Below are 19,693 nucleotides of genomic sequence, written 5' to 3' on the forward strand. Positions count from 1 at the left end.
TTTAGAGTTGAATATGACAAAATAAAACACAAATATAACAAAAAGATAAATAATAAATAAGTCAAGGACCTAATAGAACTTTAGAATAACTAGGACTGATAAATCTTTATCGATTAATGAATGGGAATAGAAAGGAATGTGCATATTTCCCAGATATATATGGCATATTTACAAAATCTGACTATGCATCATAGTATATAAATCACACAAATGCTGAAGAAAAGAAATATTAAAAATGTCTTTATTGACTACAGTGAATTAAAAATTATATTCAATAAAGGGTCATTAAAGAAAAGATTAAATAAATAAATAGTAAAGAACAAGTCATAAAAAAAATTAACAATTTTGTGAAATATAATGACAATAGGACAACACACAAAAATTTGGAGGAGTCAGCCAAAGTAGCCCTTAGAAGAAAATTTATGCCTCTAATACTTATATCAGCAAAAGAATAGATCAATGAAATGCATATATACAACTTAAAAAGCTAGAAAACTAACAAAATTTTAAAACTTCAATCTAACACCAAAGTAGAAATTCTGAAAAGCAGAGATTAACAAAACAAAGGGAAAACACTAGTGAACAAATAAATAAAACTAGGACTCGTTATTTTTAAAGCACAAAATTAGATGAGTCAGCACCCTGATTTGATTTTTTTAAGTGAAAGAAGAATACCAAACCATTAGAGTCAAAAAGGAAAAAAAATCAACAAATGAGGAAGAAAGGAAGAAAGTTATTGGAAATTAGTTTATCCAGTTATATACTGATGAGACAACAACTTAAATGAAATGGGTGTGTATTTACAAAAATGTACAATGCCCATGTTAATATAAGAAGATAAAATTTAAAAAATCCCAATTCAGAAAAAAATAAATTAAACAATCTATAAATGAACTCTCTCAAAAGGACCAGATAGATTTATAAGTAAATTTTATCAAACATTTAAAGAACAGTTAAATCTAATATTATGCATTGTTTCCAAAGATAGGAAAATATGGGATGTTTCTAACTTTCTTCTATAATACAAATATAGTGCTGATACTTAAACCAAGATAAGTCAAAACAAAGAAAACTATACCTCAGTATCTCTAATGAACATTGGCACAATAATTTTAAATGAAATATAAGCAAAATGACCCTAGAAAAATACAGTGTATCCCAAAAGTCTTAGAGTAGTTTAAAGATTAGGAATGCAAGGTTTGTTAAATATTAGGAAAATTATCAACATATAAGATGATATTAATATCAACAACAGGAAAATCATATTATTATATCTGTAGATGCAAAAACAACTTTTGACAAAATACAATATGTATTTTCCTATGAATACTAGAAAAGGGGAATAAATAGATTTTTAAAAATATGATTAAATAGTATCTATTTAAAACCAAGAGCCAGTATAAAACTGTGCATACCCTTTGACCCAGAAGTACTACTTCTAAGTCTAAACACCAAAGAGATCATAAAAATGTGGAAAGGACCCACATATACAAAAATATTTATAGCGATTCTTTTTGTGGTGGCCAAGAATTAGAAATTGAGGGGATGCCCATCAGTTGGGGAACGGCTGAACAATTTGTGGTATATGAATGCAATGGAATACTATTCTTCCATAAGAAATGAGGAGAAGGCAGATTTCAGATAAACCTGGAAAGACTTAAATGAACTGATGCTGAATGAAGTTAGCAGAACCAGGAGAATGTTGTACACAGTAACAGCCACATTGTGCAATGACTAACTTTGATAGACTAAGCTCTTTTCAGCAATGCAAGGATCTAAGAGAACTCCAAAAGACTCATGATGGAAAATGCTACCCACATTCACCAAAAGAACTATGGAGTCTGAATACAGATTAAAGCACACTATTTGCACTCTTTTTTTGTTTCTTCTTTTTTGTGGTTCCTCCCATTGGTACTACTCCTTTTTTACAACATAACAAATGTGAAAATACATTTTTAAAAAATAAAATAAAAAATAAAGCCAAGAGCCAGAATTATACATTATTGGGATAAAGTAGAAGCTTTTCCAACAAGATCAAGATTAAAGAATGTCCAACACCTCCTACTGTTTGATATGGTACTAGAAATGAAGAGCTATATTAGTGAGACAAAAAAAGGGAAATTGTCATTGCATAGGCAAAGGAAAAATAAAAATGTCACTTTTTGCAGATAATATGATGTGCTTAGAGAACTCTAGAGTGTTAAATAAAAAAACATTAAACAAAACAATTAAGAACTTCATCAAAGTTGTAGAAATAAAAGAAATCTAAATAAAATATAGCCTTTCTGTATATTACTAACAACATGCACCTGGAAGAGATACAAGGAGAAATTCCTCAGTCTTATTTTTTTTAAAAGCATTGAATGATGCTCAAATAGTGTCAATGTAAATGTCTTCATTGGAGGTGGGGAAAAGTTAAAAGAAAGTCATCCTAACCCAGATAGGGGTCAGGGTTGGATAGCTTCTTTAGAGAAGGGAAGAGCTATAGGACAAAGTGTTTTATGACATCTTCCTGAAGAACCCTTTTGGCACCCCCTATACAGATCTGGGGGTAGTTAGATAGTGCAGTGGATAGAGCACCAGCCCTGGAATCTGGAAGACTCATTCTCATGAGTTCAATCCAGCCTCAGACACTTACCAGCTGTGTGACCCTGGGCAAGTCACTTCACCCTGTTTGCCTCAGCTCTTATCTGTAAAATGAGCTGGAGTAGAAAGTGGCAAACCACTTCAGTATCTTTGCCAAGAAAACCCCAAATGCGGTCACAAAGAATCAGACACGACTGAAACGAATGAACGACAACAACAAAAAAACAGATCTGAGAGACTGGTAGAAGAAACTGACAAAAATATGTGAAGAACAACTTTCAAGTATGTGACCCAGGAGGTCTCTAAAAGAGATCATTCTAACCAAACATTTACAATAGGCTCCAGACAATTAGCTGGGAAGGAAGGAATTTAAAAGAACACCTTCCTAAATCAGAAGCAATCGAACAAGTGTTGTAGGGCTTCAGGGCACAGCAACAAAGCCATCTAGTTAGCTAGAGGGCCCATAATGGATGCAAGGAAAGATTATTGGTATCTAAGACGGAAGCAACTACTGGACAGAGTGAGGGCTGCAGAGTGGAGGTATGACTGACGGTGGCAGAGGCACGACTGAAGCAGTGACAGCTAGAAGGCAGGGTTGGTTGTGATCAACAGTGGTACAGGTGGAGCCTGGAACTGAGGAAGCAAGAAGCTGCCCAGTTATTCCAGCAGAAATCCTAGACTACCCTGGCTCCAGTTTCTCCAAAGTATGAGCCCTTCTTTCCCACTCCAGGGATTAGTTAATTTTTCTTTACTGGCATAGGATCCTGGGAAGGTGGCAGGGAGTAAGAGGAGGGGGAGGAAAGTGTTTTCCATTAGAATGAGGATTTGAGAACAATTTTATTGCAGAGTTTTTCTGTCATGATTTGTCAATATGGTTCAATTACATTATTTTTAAATTATTATTTAATTTCAATGATTTGCTTGGACTCTGAGAAAAGTCTGCACAGGACAAAGGCTTAAGCCAAGAAGCTATTTTTCTTCTCCCATACTCAACCTAAGTATGGGGGGCGGAGCAGTGGCATGGATTCAGAGAGAAGACAAGGACACAGTCCCATTACATATAATTACAGAGTAGCCTCCTTCAATGAAGCTCAATTGAACAGGGCTACAATCAAGCCCAAATGAGGTAACACTACAAGACTTTATGATATTCCTCCAAACTGTTTTAAGGACATAAGCTCAAGAATAAAAAAGAAATTGATTTTCAACATTTGTGTACTTTCAAATCAGCCCAACATACTCTCGAGTACTGATAATGTCACCATAAATGTGTTCAAGCACTCCCTTAAGCCTTAAGAATTTTGTGCACTGATTTATACAGAATTTTAAAACACAAGGGTTTGAGAAGTCCTTCCATTTCTTTCTACTTCTCAGAAGATTCAACCTTTCTATTTAAAAAAACAGCCTTCTTTCATCAAAGTAAGCTTCAAAGTCATCAAGATTCTATCTCTGACCCTACCACTTGACACTGTATAATAGCAAAGTTAAGTACCATGACTGATCTTCATCAGGAAATTCTGAGAATTGGCAGTGATTCAGGGTCTCGGCCAGAGAACGATTTAGAATCTTGGCATCCTACTCAGGATAGCCTCCAACTTCCTCCTGGTATCCCTGGCACAAGGGACTCAGATGACTCAAGCTCTTCCCCCTCACACACCCTCCCCAAACACACACACACACACACACACACACTAACCAATAGTTATCATTCCACCACTGGTCACTCATGAAATCTGCCCCAGGCCATAATTTGCACTGGACAAATTCCTCATTGCCTACATCTCCCCCTTGCATTCTTTTTCTGAATCATCATCATTTAGAAAAATCACTGCCAACAGTGTATGAATCCCTGTAACATATGCTTATCATGGCCTGGGAAATGACTAATTTCTCATACTCCTTGTTTGTTTCTTCAGAAATGAGCGAGCCCTTTCTTTTGACAGAAAAACTACTCATGCTTCATTTTATTTCCTTCTGTTTTTCTGTCAGGACAGTATGTTGTTGAATTGTTTGTTGTTGTTTTTTCCTTGCTAAGAAAATCTGCACATAGGATTTCAACTTCAAATTTCAGACTTTGGTTGAAATATTTGCCCCTTGAAAGATTGTCAAAAATTTTCTAAATAGTGTGAAATTTTGTACTTTTGTAATGCTGCTCAATGGACAAGCAGGGGATATATACAGGGTGTTCCCAAAGTCTTAGTACATTTTAAAGTTACTAAAGCTTTAAAATGCACTAAGACCTTTGGGACAAGTGTGTGCATACACTTATACGTTTGTATACACTTATATGCCTGTAACCAGAATGGCCTTTGTTTTCTTTGAGTGACTCAATTTATCTCAGTGAGCTTTACTAGGTGCTAAGCCCCAGGCCCAAACCCCATTAGGTGTTAATGTAATCCATGTGGATGTGAACCTCCCAGGGTCCTAAGGGGAGGGGCCAACTCAAGAACCAATCACCAGAGCCTGAGCTCTGGTGATTCAGATGATGTTTGATGTCTGAAGCCCTATAAGAAGGGAGGACAGAGCCATTTGTGTGGGGCTCTGGAGATGGTGTTGATGAGGAGACTCCGGGCAGCTGTAGCTAAGGAGCCCTCCAGCTTGTAAACCCAGATGTTGAAACTTTGTTGAATTCTGGTAACTATATGTTGGGACTTGAATCAGACAAAGTCTGTCGATGTTTGTAATTTGTTTGCATTTTGTTTTGAAGCTCAGGGTGCTGGGTTTTTTTCCCCTGAACTAACTGAATAATATTTGAATTAAAAGTAAGCTTGTCAACCCGTTCACCTTGCTTCCCTTGCTTAAGCAGATCGAAAGAACCTGTGCTGTTGGCAGCTTTCTGGGTGCTGGCTGTGGGTGAATCTTTTACCCCCACAGAAGCTGCTAGCTGGATTGTTAAAACAATGCCATACATATATATACATATATATATATATATATATATATATATATATATATATATATATATATATATACACGTGTGTGTGTGTATTCATATACAACAGATCACTGAGTTCAACTGTATTTATTCATTCGTATCAAAATGGTCCTTCAAATATTCATTTCCCCCATAGTTACAGACAAAGTAAGAGGAAAAAAAGTGATACATACATAAATATTACAGGTCATAGCCAAATTGGATATCGCCAAAAGACTAATACTGTCCCCATTGTGTCAACTAAGTCCAGAATAAAGAAAATTTATGATTAATATCACAGAATATTAAAGCTGGAAGGGATATTACTGATCATCTAGTTCAATCCCCTCATTGTATAAATGAGGAAACTAAGGCACAGAGAGGGCAGCTAGGTGGCACAGTGGATAGAGTGTCGGGCCTAGAATCAAGAAGACCTGAGTTCAAAGCCAGCCTCAGACACTTGTTAGCTGTGTGTTCCTGGGCAAGTCACTGTACCCTGTTTGCCTCAGTTTCCTCAACTGTAAAATGAATTGGAGAAGGAAATAACAAACCATTCTAGTATCTTTGCCAAGAAATCCCCAAATGGGGTCACAAAGAGTCTGACATGACTGAAAAGAATGAACAAGAAGGCACAGAGAGGAGAAGGAACTTGTAAAAGGTCACATTGAAAATTAGTATCAAAGGTAGGATAAGAAACACAGACTTTTGATACCTAATTCAATGGGAAAGATGAAGCAGGTCAAGTCAGTGGAGAATGAGTTTGTTACAGTAGCCAAGGGTTTACTTCAAGGAGAAGTGACAGAAACTAAGAGCTGAAAAAAATAGAGGGAAGAGTTGGGGCTCCAGGATAGGGCCATCTGGCCCAAGCCCAAGAACAGGATACTCAAATTTCAGAAATAAGCTTAGCACTTTCAGCTTACCTTTTGGTCTGTATATTTCCTCCAAGAATTTTCTTTCAAGAACCATAGGTGCTAACAAAAAGAATCCTTCAGCAGAAACACAGACCAAACACACTTGATATCAACAGAGAGGAGGACCATCTGTCAGAAGGCCAAAGGAATTTGAAATCATCAAAGGCTTAATTATAATAAACTGAGGCACCGATACACAACTACACCAAGACTATAACCTTAGAGCAGACCTAGGCACAACTATGCCAATGTACACCAATGAAAATTACGATGGAACATAGTGGGCCATTTTATGAATGACGTTTGGGGAGGGGCAAAGCAGCCATGGCATGGGAGTGTCATGGGCATAGGATATAGAGAGGATGTACCTTAGTGATTGAGAAGTCCTGAACTTATAAAAGAAGTTGAAAATTTTAATTATGTTGTCTGTTGCAGGCTTGCTCTCAACAGCTATTAACTAGAGTTATGTGGGTGAATAAAATATATCTTTTTTGTTCTTTCATGACTTGGGGAAAGCCACAGAGGTAGGGTCAGAGATCAACATACTCACAAATATCAAGTCGAAAACAGACAGGTGGGGGGCACAGTTCCCCTCCCAGTTCGATTTTTTTTTTATTAAAGGGGCCAACCCTTGACTCATTTCTTAAACAGGCCTAAGTACTGAATGAGCATTGCGTCACTCAAAGTGAGAAGTTGAAAAGACTTTAACTTAAAAGGGCCAAGGTCTCCCACTGCATCTTGGGCCATCTCCGGTTATCCTGATCTATATCTGGCCACTGGACCCAGATGACTCTGGAGGAGAAAGTGAGGCTGGTAACCTTGCACAGCCCTTCCTCACTCAAATCCAATTCATTTGCAAGTCATGACATCATCTTCCTGATGTCATGGTCCTCTTCAAGAACAAAGGAGAAATCACAATGCCTCTGGAGGCAAGTTTCTGATCATTTTCTGTCTTCTTACCAGACAATTTTCGTCCTTCCTGGTGCAGCAAGGCACAAATGGATGGAAAATGGGGAAGGAACAACATTCACATGGGAGCCTAGCAGAATGTAAAGTGTCAATAAAAGGAATCCTTTGGATAGAATGACATGGATCCCTGCCTATGCAGCTGGAAGTAAAACGTCAGCAGGGAGGAAAGGAAGATTGTGCCTAAGTGGTTGAACCACTCACTGTTTGATAGCTGGACATCATGAATTATAAAGAAACACTGCAGTTGTTCCAGTCATTTCAGCAAATGACATTTTCTACATAACAGATATTTACTAGGGTTCATTGCACCAATGAAATCACATGTCCAGTCCTTATCACTACTACAGTTTATAGTGTCAAGTTAATACTACAGGATTATTTTGATTCTAAATACTAAGAATTTTCTTTCTCTTATAATGAAGACCACAATATAATGTAGAATACTCACATACTATATGCACAATTTAAAAAAAACCCTTGGGAAAGAGTAATAAGTAAACAGGGACGGTCACAGACAACACTCAAGCACCATAATAAATAGCTGTTATTTAGCTAAAGCAGAGGGAATATCATGGATGTCAAAAGAATTGAAGAAACAGATTTCTCTGACAGTGTAGGCTATGCTAATTTTAAAATCCACAGTATCCACCAGACCTCCCACTGCTAATATTCACATTTTTCTTACCAAGAATAGATATAAATTGTTTTTTAAAAGTTTCTCAGATTAAATACACATGATTAAATTGAAAGTAATGTGATCCCATCTCAACAGTGAAAGGATTTATTTGTATGTTTGATGTGCTCCCCTGTATCTGACAGGATACTAACAGCACCCCGGCAGTAAATTGGCTGTGATGGCCCATTAATGGTACCACTCATGTCTTTGAATGTCATGTAAACAAAAAGAGCTGTACCTCTCCATTACTTTCAATACCCTTTTCAAATGAAAGAATATGGGCATGAAAGCTCAGCTTCCTTCCTTCCCATTAGTGCCAACAACTGCCCTCCTCTCCTTTCAGACTTACCTCTTCGGAATTCGAGCTGTAAGAAGTTTTTTGGGCACCCAACATTTTTACTGTTACAAAAAGCTGTGATTTGAGCACAAGTGCAACCTTAGAGCTGAGTTTAATGTAGTTAGTTGGGAGGTCACAGAGAATGGCTTAATATCCCTAAGTATTCTGTGAAAATCACAGCTTTGGGGCAATAATTAGGAGTTTTAAAGAGAGTCTCTTTATGTCTCTTCATAGACTTCATAGACTTCAAAGACTGTCTCTTCATGGGCCAGCTTTTACAGTGTGGGCTATTTTAAAGTTGGAGGAGAATATTCAAAAGGAGAGTCTATGAAAAGTAGAATGTGATCATAAAGAATAAATAGAATCTCCTTCCAATTCTAATACATGAGCAATTCTCATGCATTAAAGCAGGGAAAGCTGGAGAGCCCCAAACTTACTTCAATACCTCAACAATTTCAGGATTTCATTAAAGAAGGTGCTTTTTCCTTGATGCCGATCACTACCCTGTTATACCTTAGTAGACAGCCTTAATGAGATGCTGAGGCCAAGAAAATGACAGAATCATAGAAGGTGAGAGCTGGAAAACACTGCAGTGGCCATCTAGGTCAATCTATATACTAAAGGAATTCCCTCCACACTAAACTCAACATCAGGTTGTGGCCATCCCTCTGATGAGAAGCCTCTGAATTTAGCTACATTGGTCCTTGTGTTTGACAGAGAATTCTGAAGACTACATTTACATAGAGACGGACTGAACAAAATATCTCAGTTTCAGACAGGTAGTGATCCAGAATTCCTTTACTTGCCCCTATGTGTTGTATAAGGCCCAAGTGTTAATCCATGGGTGACACCTCTTTATAAGACCCAGTGGCCAAACTGGTTCCCAAAGAATTCCATTTCATATAAAAAGTACTTCTCCAATCTAGATTAGTAAAGATTCTACCCAGATCAAAGCCATGAGGCTGAAAGGTACCCATCCTGTGTCCCACCCCAAAGAAATATTATCTGGCCCTCCCTCTTTCGTGAGAAATCTAAGCTAATTCTCTTATCTTTTCTATCACTCTAATAAAATTCTTTTTGCTAGTACACTATAGCTCTTGTTGCCATGGTGTTTCCCATGGTCCCAGAATTAGGCCTTTTGCAGTTTACAGTCTTTGGATGACTACCAGGCTCATGGGGGGAAGGCTTTCCAGATTGAAAGGACCTACAATTGTTAGTGCTCTGCAGACACAACCTTCAAGAAGCTGGGGTCATTTCCACCCCACAATGAGGCATCAAAGGAGTAGTGTAGTAAAAGAGACACATCATCCTTGACAGATACAGAAAAAATATTGCCTTAATATAGAGTTGCCATGGCAGCCCCAAGGCCACAGGCTTGAAAAAACATAAAGAAAAAAGGCATAGGGTTTTCCTACCTCCTATCTGTTCCAGGCCAACCTTGAACATAACCATATGGACATTTCCAGGTAAACGGGTGGAGAACATTGGACACATGATGATAAACTTCCAAACTTGTCAAGTCAGATGATCAATCTATGATAATAAAGGAGAACCAAAACAATGGATAGCTTTTAGGAAATCAAGAAATTAAAAACTAACTCACAATTAGCATAAGCAATTAGACTAACATGGATAATGAATCAATAAGCATTTAATAAGCACTTACTGTGTACCATACTAAGTGCCAAGAATACAAAGACAAAAGTGAGATTGTTTCTGCCCTTAAGAACTTTATAAAAGAGAAGACAACATGTACGTACTTAAGAATGTACATGATACATACACAAAGGGTAAACTGAATTGATCTATAGGGCCATCCCAGGGAGCATGCCTCTGAAAGTCCTCTAGAAACTTCCAGAAATTCCAAGGAAATGTGTGATTCAGCATTTCATCACATCCAAGATGATAAACCTCTTGGCTGCCTCTGGACATGTTCTAACACAGCACCAAAAAGATCTGGCATTTGAGTAGGAGGTGGCAAACTTTGAGTTGGCCCTTGGTCCTTCCTCTGCCCATGACAGAAACAGGAGGGAGGGCTATATCAATTAAAGACGATAACAGCTTCCAGCTAGTCCTTTCTTATTTTGGATCTCCAGAAGGGTGGGATCACATAACTCCAAAACTTCCAATGAGCGGAATGAAAGGGATGGTTTATACCCAGTTCCCTGGATGCCTTTTCCATATTGTGTTTGTTCTTTTCTGATCTTAGGTGAATGAGTCTCTTATCTTGAGATGGATGTGCCCAGACTCAGAGGTGACCCTGTCAGCTTGAAAATTCTATAGGTCCTGGATCCACCAAGTAAAGCTGACTGGTATCAAGGGACGTTTCGTAATCAAAGAAGATGGTCACCAACAAAAGAAGACTGACCCCAAACTGGCCGTTTTGCCAGAAGAGTACTTAGAATTGTTTGGATGGTGCAGCACCAAGGTAAAATGTAGAATGCCTACTTAGCAACTCTGTAAACTACCTTATGTTCTGATGAAGTTTAAGCAGCAGTATGCCAGCTATAACCAGATTATAAAAAGCCAATTGTTAAATTTTCAATGTGAGCACTGAAATTGCCATTCAGTACAAATTTTGTTGATTGACTAGACTTAAAAAGTGTTAGCAATGCATATTAAACTTAAAAGTATGTGCATACTGCCATAACTGACATTTAAATAGTAGCTATATTAGTAAGTGCTTTAAGGTTTGCAAAGTGCTTTATGTCTATTATCTCATTTGAGCCACATGACACCCCTAGGTTTAAGTACCAGCCCCCTAGGAGATTGTAGCAATAGTTATAAGTTACTGAATACTGTTTTTAAGTTGTTCTGTTAATGTGTGCTGTTAGTCTTTTACATTTAGCATTCTTTTTTCTGTAGGAGATAAATACCTCTCCCATATCTGGTTCATATTGTACATTGAGTACCTTCCTATTCCGCCATTTTTGGAAGTCCTACTACTTTCCTTTGATGGATTTCATTCATCCCCTGACCCTCAACTGTACTGTACCCCAGGGCAATGTCCTGGGCACTCGTCTCTTTACATTCTCTTTCAATGACATCATCACCTCCCATGAGTTCAATTATAATTTATACAGACGACTCTCCGCTCCAGCCCTGGTCTCTTTCTTGAACCCCAGTCCTATCACACTAACTACATGTCCGGTAAGACATCTCAAATTTAATATTTACAAAACAGAACTTATTAACATCTCCCCCTCCTCAAAAGAAAATTTACCCCTATTTGTAACTTCCCTATTTTTATCAAAAATCTATAATCCTTCCATTTCCCTGGGTTCTCAACTTTGGTGTCACTAGTTTGTTGAATATAAGAAAAGTTGCAAAACATATAATCTTTTTCTTTGCTACTTTTTATACAGAAATATTCTCTCCTTTTAGGTATTCATTAAATGCAAAATGGAAAAAACAATTAAAAGAAACATTGCTAAATATAACATCCAAAATATGTATCATCAAAAAAGGAGGTGGAACAGTCATATAACAAGAGTAAGAGAGAACAAATGGACATTCCCACATGCTGAACTGATTCCCATGGACCATTAAAATACCTAAAAGAAGCCCTCTAGCAGGTTAGGTAGATGAAGGATTTGGGAAGGAACATAGACAAGAATCACACACAGGGGAAGAAGGTATGGAAGACTGTGATCTGCACTGATGGAGGGAGTACCCACTTGAATGAAATATCAGACAAAAGGAACAAAGCACTTGGGGGTCAAAATACAGAATCAGAAGTGGTCCTCTTGTCATCCAAAAAATCACTGTATTCCTACTGTAAGAAACTTGACACATATATGTACATTTCTTTCATTTACTTTATTAGCATTAGCAGATCCCTATCTACTTTCTCTTTTCCTTTCAGTAGTTTAATGGGGAACTTCACACACATTCATGTCACTCCAATTTTGTTACTTGACACATAAAAGGCTTTTACAGAAAGGCAAAGGATACATGACAATATTAGAACATTTCTGAATTACAGGTTATGTAAAAGTCAGGTTGCCATTTTAGAAACACAAACTTTAGAACCAAAGAGAATAGAAGAAACAGGAAGAGGAGAGAACTGTAAAAATAATTTTCTTTCCTCTATTTTTTGTAAGTGAATGCTTTTTTTAACCAAAATATACTGGAGTGCCACAAAACATTGTACCTGGAAGGACTGTCATGCCATGGATCCTTGGGATCATAGAATGATAGTGCTGGAAAGGACCTCAGAGGTCATCAAGCTCCACAGAGGTGAAATGACTTGGCCATAGTCATGGTAGCCACTTGAAGAGCAAACATTGAAACCCAGGTCCTCAGACTCCAAATCCAACGCTCTTTGTATAACATTAGGAATAAAACTCACTTAGATGCAAATGTGATGAGAGGTTGTATTTATCAGTTTTTCCCACATGAACATGTGAGGTTTTGTTTTCAAAGGTGAGAGCTTTACTTTATAACTTGACCCATCCAAAACAGAAATTTGCTATTAGACAGGTATGTATCACAATAACATTTAATGTTTCTGATATAATCCTACCAGAGACGGATTTTTTCCATCTTTTATCATCTTTGCCAATTTTATGGGTGTAAGGTGATATGTTAGAGTTGTTTTAAGTTTCATGTTTCTGATAAATAACAATTTTGAACACTTTTTCAGACAGTTGCTGTTAGTTTATGTTTATGCTTCAGAAAACTGACTTCATATACTTTGAGGATTTATCTATTGGGGAATGGCTCTTACTATCATGTTTTTTTTTTCAATTTCCTAAAGATTTTAGATGTTAGACTTTTAATGCAAAGAATCTTTTTGGTGAGGAGTTTTTATTTATTTGTCCTTTAATGTAGAATCTGAATTTCAGAGCTAAAAAAGCCCTAAGAGATCAGGACATTTTAGAGACATACAAACTAAGGCCCAGGGAGGAGGAGTCAGATACCCTAAAATATACAGGTAATAAATAGCAGAGACCTTCCTTCAAATCCAGGAATTTCCACTCTATCCTGCTATATTAGGACAAGAGAGTAGCCTGTATAGCACTCAATGGTCCACCATCCATGGACTTTAGGAGGGTACCACTTTGCGGAAGTTGCTAACTTTTAGTAATGAGTCCATTTATTTGAAATAAAAGGAAGAAGGAGAAGCTACAAAAACAGAACAGAGGAAATACTAGAATGCCAAGCTCTTTGTTCCAGGATTGAAGATTTTTTTAAACTTATCTTCTCAGATAGAAGCAGTGTGGTACTGTGGTTAGCATACTGAGCAAGACTCAGGTTCAAATCTCACTTCTGATACCTACTAGTTGTCTGACTAAGCAAGTTACTTAACCTCTATATCTATCAGGACTGATCTACTAAGGGATTTTCTATGTCTGGAGTTCCCAACTCAGAAAATTACAAATCCTATATCGGCATAGCTTATGTTTGTCCCAGACCATATCCAAATTGTATCTTCTCCTATCTGTTCCTTATCTCAAACATCAGTTGTATTAGTTTGAACAGATACAACTAGGTGAAGCAGTGGATAGAGCTCTGGACCTTGGAATCGGGAAGACCAGTGTTCAAATGTGACCTTAGATGCTTACTAGTTCTATAACTCTGAACAAGTTATTAACTTCTCTCTGTCTCAGATTCCTCATATGTAAAATGGAATAATAAAAGCACCTACCTGCCCAGGTTGTTGTAGGGCTCAAATTAAATAATATTTGTAAAAAATTCAGCACAGTGCCTGGTACAGAGTAGGCACCTAATAAATACTTGTTTCCTTCCTTTCTTCCTTCCTTTGAACATGGATCTTACCAGCCTGATTCAGAGAATAATCTCATAAGGCAGGAGCCATCTCTGGGAGTTGGAGAATACTATTACTCAGTCTTTTAATCATTTTGCGGCTCGTTTTTTATTTTCTTAAGCATTTATTTCCATATTTCTTTTCCTCTTCAACTGGTTAGTTCAGTTGGTTAAAATGATACCACCTAAAGTTTATCTAGAGCTTAAAGGCAAGTAGGTGGCACAGTAGATAGAGTATTTGGATCTGGAATCAGAAAGAACCGAGTTCATATGTGGGCTCAGATACTTTCTAGCTATGTGACCCTGGATAAGTCACTTAACCTCTCTTTGCCTGATTTTGCCCATGAACAAAATGAAGATAATAATGCTATCTATATCCCAGGTAATTATAAGAATCAAAATGAGATATTTGTAAAGCATTTTGCAAAATGTAAAGTACTTTATAAATACTAGCTCTTGCTTTTTACCTATAAAGTATGTTTGTATCCGTTGTTTCATTTGATACTCATAACAATCTTACATGATCTATTTGCATCAGTTTAGAGTCCTTACAGTGATATATCAGAGTGCTAGCCTTGTCAATACATTTTTCATATTTTTTTCATTTCTTTTTCTAGTGAGTATGATATCTTAAGGTTGCCTGGATGTGAATTGTTGTGATTATTGTCACCATCTTTCCATGTGGTCTTGCTACTCCCTCTATAGAACATTTCACTTCCCCATCACCATACTTTGCACAGGTTGTGCACGTTCCAGGCTGGAAGGCCTTCTTCCTCACAGCAGAGGTATCACCTTCTAGGGAAAGCCTTTCCTGATGCTTCCAGCATCCCCAATGCTACTCTGTACTTACTTTACATACATCTGATATTTACTTATATATATATATATATTGTTGTTTCTGCCAAGAGAATATAAGCTCCCTGAAAGCAGGGAATGCTTTGGTTCTGTCTCTGGATGCTCAGTATCTAGAACAGTGCTGGGCACAGAGTAGGTACTTCATAATGCTTACTGAATACCAAGAGCAGATGAATGCCATTGATCTGTCACTTTCTACCGACTGATCTATAGCTTAGAGCTTTAAGAGAGTTTCCTAAGGCTCAGAAAGCTTACGTAATTTGTCCCTGGTTATATACCTAGTAAGTGTTAGAGGTGGAAATGGAAACCAAGTCTTCCTCCTCAAAGTCCAGCACGAGGTCCACACTATATTATAATCAGCAGAGAAGTTATTAACCCATTTTTACTAATGAAGAAGTTGAAACTAATATAGAGCAAGCAACAAAGCAAAGGTCCACAGTGGTATGGGAAACTGCAGCTAAACCCAGGTCTTAACTCTCTATATTACGTGCTTCTAGAGTCTTTCAGAATCCAATCTATGCACTGACCACTGGTATTCTACAGGTTGATCTTTGTAATTATGAAAACATCCATACTGTTGTTTCTGTCATGAAAAAATAATGACTATGATTTTCAATACCAACCAAGCTACTTCATTAATGTCCCATTCAAAATAATCACAATATTTCCATTCAGTTTCATGAGGTGTTTTGACAGAAGGGAGAAGGGCAGTACAATTGGGAGCAGGTGCTCCTGACATATTAAGTACTTAAGAAACATCCACTGAAGTGGAATCCTTAGTACTGATGAAGTATGGTAGGTTATAACCTGGTATGGATGAAGAAGACACCATGCTACATATGTCTAGAGTCTCTCTTCTCTGGCTCCAAATTAGAGCCCAACTTCAGGCAGCTTGCTCAGAAACACTGGTCACTGAAAATTCATTTTCAATCCAGGAAAAACATCTCAAACAGCATATTAGAGAGGTGTAAACTAAGGCTCAGAGAGGAGGAATCAGTTGCCCTAAAACATAAAGGTAATAACTAGCAAAGGCCTTCCTTCAAATACAAGGCTCTCTCCACTCCATCCTGCTATATTAGGACAAGAGTAGCCTGTACAGCACCCATTGGCCTACCATCCATGGACTCTAGGAGGGGCCACTCTGTGGAAGCTGCTAACTTTTAGTAATGAGCCATCCTCCTGGTGCTAGATCAATAATTGTTATATTCATATATGAAGGCCAAAACATATAAGATTTCAATATATGGCTGTCACTTCTATGGAAATATGAAAGACTGGGAGAGATATTCACATCATAATCACCCATCTGTAGAAAATGAATATCCTATGGGCAAAAATCACACATCGTGAAAAGACAGAGTAACTCCTGCAAGGTTAACCTGACCTATTTGGAGTCACTCACTTTAGCAGGCAATTACATCCACACCCAGAGCCATGTGGCTCAGTCTTATCCATCCTTAGGGAAATGCCTCATGCAGCCTATGGATAAAGGACACTGGTCTGTATGTAAAGGTCAGTTTTCTCATTGGTGACTGGTTAATCACAAAGGGAATTGCTACTGAAAAATGGTTAAAACTGCATAGCTGAATTTCATTTCATCTAGGAAAAATGTTTGTTCTCAAAGTTAGTTAATAGTAAGTGTGGTGAATAATTTAAGTAATAATTAAGGTGAATAATTTAAGTAAAAAGCAATGTTACTACTCACCTGCTCTAGGAAATGCCTCCAGTTAGCTCAATGAAAATTCCTATAACTGGAAGAGAATGGAAGTTATCAGGAATGGGGCAGCAGAAGTGACAAAAACAAAACAGACACACAAGAAGTCAGATGAAATTGCTAGAACCACACAAAAACAACAGGCCAGCTGGGAGGCCCAACATTCCTTGGGATAAATCAGGAAAATGGAAAAGTTACAGTGACTCTTTTGGATCAGCCTCAGGGTAGCAGCTGCCACATTACTCATGCCAGGTCATGGAGGCAGAATGGTATCATTGTACCATAAGTGAAAGAGTCCTACATTTGGAGGCAATAGAACAAGGTTCAAGCTGTGGCTGTGGTACCTGTGTGGCCTTAGGTAAATTCTTTCCCCTCTACGGTGTTGGGTTTCCTCTTCTGTAAAATGACCAGATTAGACTAGATCGTAGAATTGCAGAATGTAAAGGGACCTCAGAGGCCACCGATCTAGTCCAGCTCACACTTGAACAAGAATCTCTTCTCCAATATCACTTATAAGTGGGCATCCAGCGTCTGCTTGAAGCCCTCCAGAGTAGAGGGACCAACACCTCCCAAAGGCAGCCCATTCTATTCAGGGACAGTTTTAGTCATTAAGAAGGCTTCTGCTTTATTTCAAATCTAAATCTGTCTCTTTGCAATTATTAAGCATTGTTCCTAGGCCTTCCCTTTAGAGCCAAATAGACTCATCAATCAGGCAAGCAATCTGATTCCTATTCCATATGACAGCTTTTTAAATGTTTGAATACACCTATCATTCCACCCCCCTAAGTCTTCTCTTCTCCAAACTAAACATCCTCAGTTCCTTCATTCAATCCTGCTCAAATATTGGCTCAAGGCTCTTGACTACTCTCATTGTCCCTATATACACACTCTCCACCTTATAAAAAAACACTGACACATGTATAGTCTTTTCAAGTTGGCAAAGCATTTTACATACATATTAAGAATAATGCAGCTAATATCTCCATTTTACAGAAGAGGAAACTGAGTCCCATAAAGGTCTATTAACATGTCAGAGGCAAGATTAGGATCCAGGTTTTCCTGACTTAAAGTTCAGGACTTTATCTACCACATCATTCTTTCCACTATAGTGCCCTTTCTAAAATATAGCACCCAAATTGCAAGGGACTTACTAAAGGTGAACTGTTTTGTTGACATTCCTACATGGAAAGATGATGTGTATGATTCATGAGACCTCAGTATTAGGGTAGCTGAAGGGAATATGCATACATATATGTTTATGTATATATATGGGTGAATGTGTATGTATGTATATATCTATGTGTGTGTGTATATATATATATTATATATATATATATATATTTATATATGTATATACAGAGAGAGAGAGAGAGAGAGAGAGGACACAGGGTGAGTTGAAGATGAAGGGAAGATATCTAAAAGAAATAAAATCAAATTAAGGGATGAGAGAGGAACATACTGAGAGAGGGAGATAAGGAGAGATAGAATGGGATGGATTATCTCCCATAAAGGTGGCAAGAGGAAGCAGTTCTGTGGGAGGAGGGGAGAGGGCAGGTGAGGGGGGAATGAGTGAACATTGCTCTCATCAGATTTGGCCTAAGGAGGGAATACCATACATACCCAATTGGGAATCTTACCCCACAGGAAAGAAGAGGGAAAAAGATAAAAAAAATGGGGGGGATGATGGAGGGGAGGGCAGATGGGGGTGGAGGTAGTCAAAAACAAACACTTTCGAAAGGGGACAGGTCAAGGGAGAAAATTCAATAAAGGGGGATGGGTTGGGAAGGAGCAAAATATAGTTAGTCTTTCACAACACGAGTATTGTGGAAGGGTTATACATAATGACACACATGTGGCCTATGTTGAATTGCTTGACTTCTTAGGGAGGGTGGGTGGGAAGGGAAGAGGGGAGAGAATTTGGAACTCAAAGTTTTAAAAACAGAGGTTCAAAAACAAACAAAAATGTTTTTGCATGCAACAAGAAAATAAGATACACAGGCAATGGGGTGTAAAAATTTATCTTGCCCTACAAGAAAGGAAGGGAAAAGGGGATGGGAGGGGAGTGGGGTGACAGAGGGGAGCGCTGACTGGGGAACAGGGCAACCAGAATATATGCCATCTTGGAGTGGGGGGGAGGGTAGAAATGGGGAGAAAATTTGTAATCCAAACTCTTGTGAAAATCAATGCTGAAAACTAAATATGTTAAATAAATTAAAAAAAAATAAAATATAGCACCCAGAAATGAATACAGTACTCCAGGTGTGGGCAAAGCAGGGCAGAGTACAGCAGTACTATCACTTCCCTAGTGCTATGCTCCAAGCCTCTCTAAATGTAGGTTAAGGTGGTGGTGGTGGTGGTGGTGGTGGTGGTTGTGGTGGTGGTTAGCATATCACATCGCTTACTCATATTAAGCTTGTAACTCACTAAAACCCTCAGATTGTTTTTAGAGCTATTGTCTAGCCATACCACCTCCATCTCATAAATGTGCAGCTGATTTTTGAAAGCAAAGAGTAAGGCTAGAAATTTGAAAAGAATAAATATAAATGTATTAGGTTCAGCCTGGTGTTCCAGCCTGTCAAAACCTTTTTTGGATTGTGACTTTATCTGGTGTGTTAGCTGTCCCTCCCAGGTTTTTGTCATCTGCAATTTTGATAAGCATATCATTTATGTCTTTATCCAAATAACTGATAAAAGTTTTTAAAGAGCCAAGCACAGAATCCTGGAGCACTCTACTGGAGACCTTCTTCCAAGCTAACACTGAAACATTAATAAGTACATTTTTAGCATGGTTATTCAATCAGTTCTGAATTCCTCTAACTGTATTATATTGTCTAGCCTCCATCTCTCCATCTTTTTGCCAGAATAACATGAGGAACTTTAATAAACGTTTTACAAAATTAAAGGAAACAGTATGTCCAACATTCCCCTTACTAAACAGTTTAGCAAAGGAGAAACAGTAAGA

Source organism: Trichosurus vulpecula, chromosome X, assembly GCF_011100635.1.
Source record: "Trichosurus vulpecula isolate mTriVul1 chromosome X, mTriVul1.pri, whole genome shotgun sequence".
Taxonomy (NCBI): Eukaryota; Metazoa; Chordata; class Mammalia; order Diprotodontia; family Phalangeridae; genus Trichosurus; species Trichosurus vulpecula.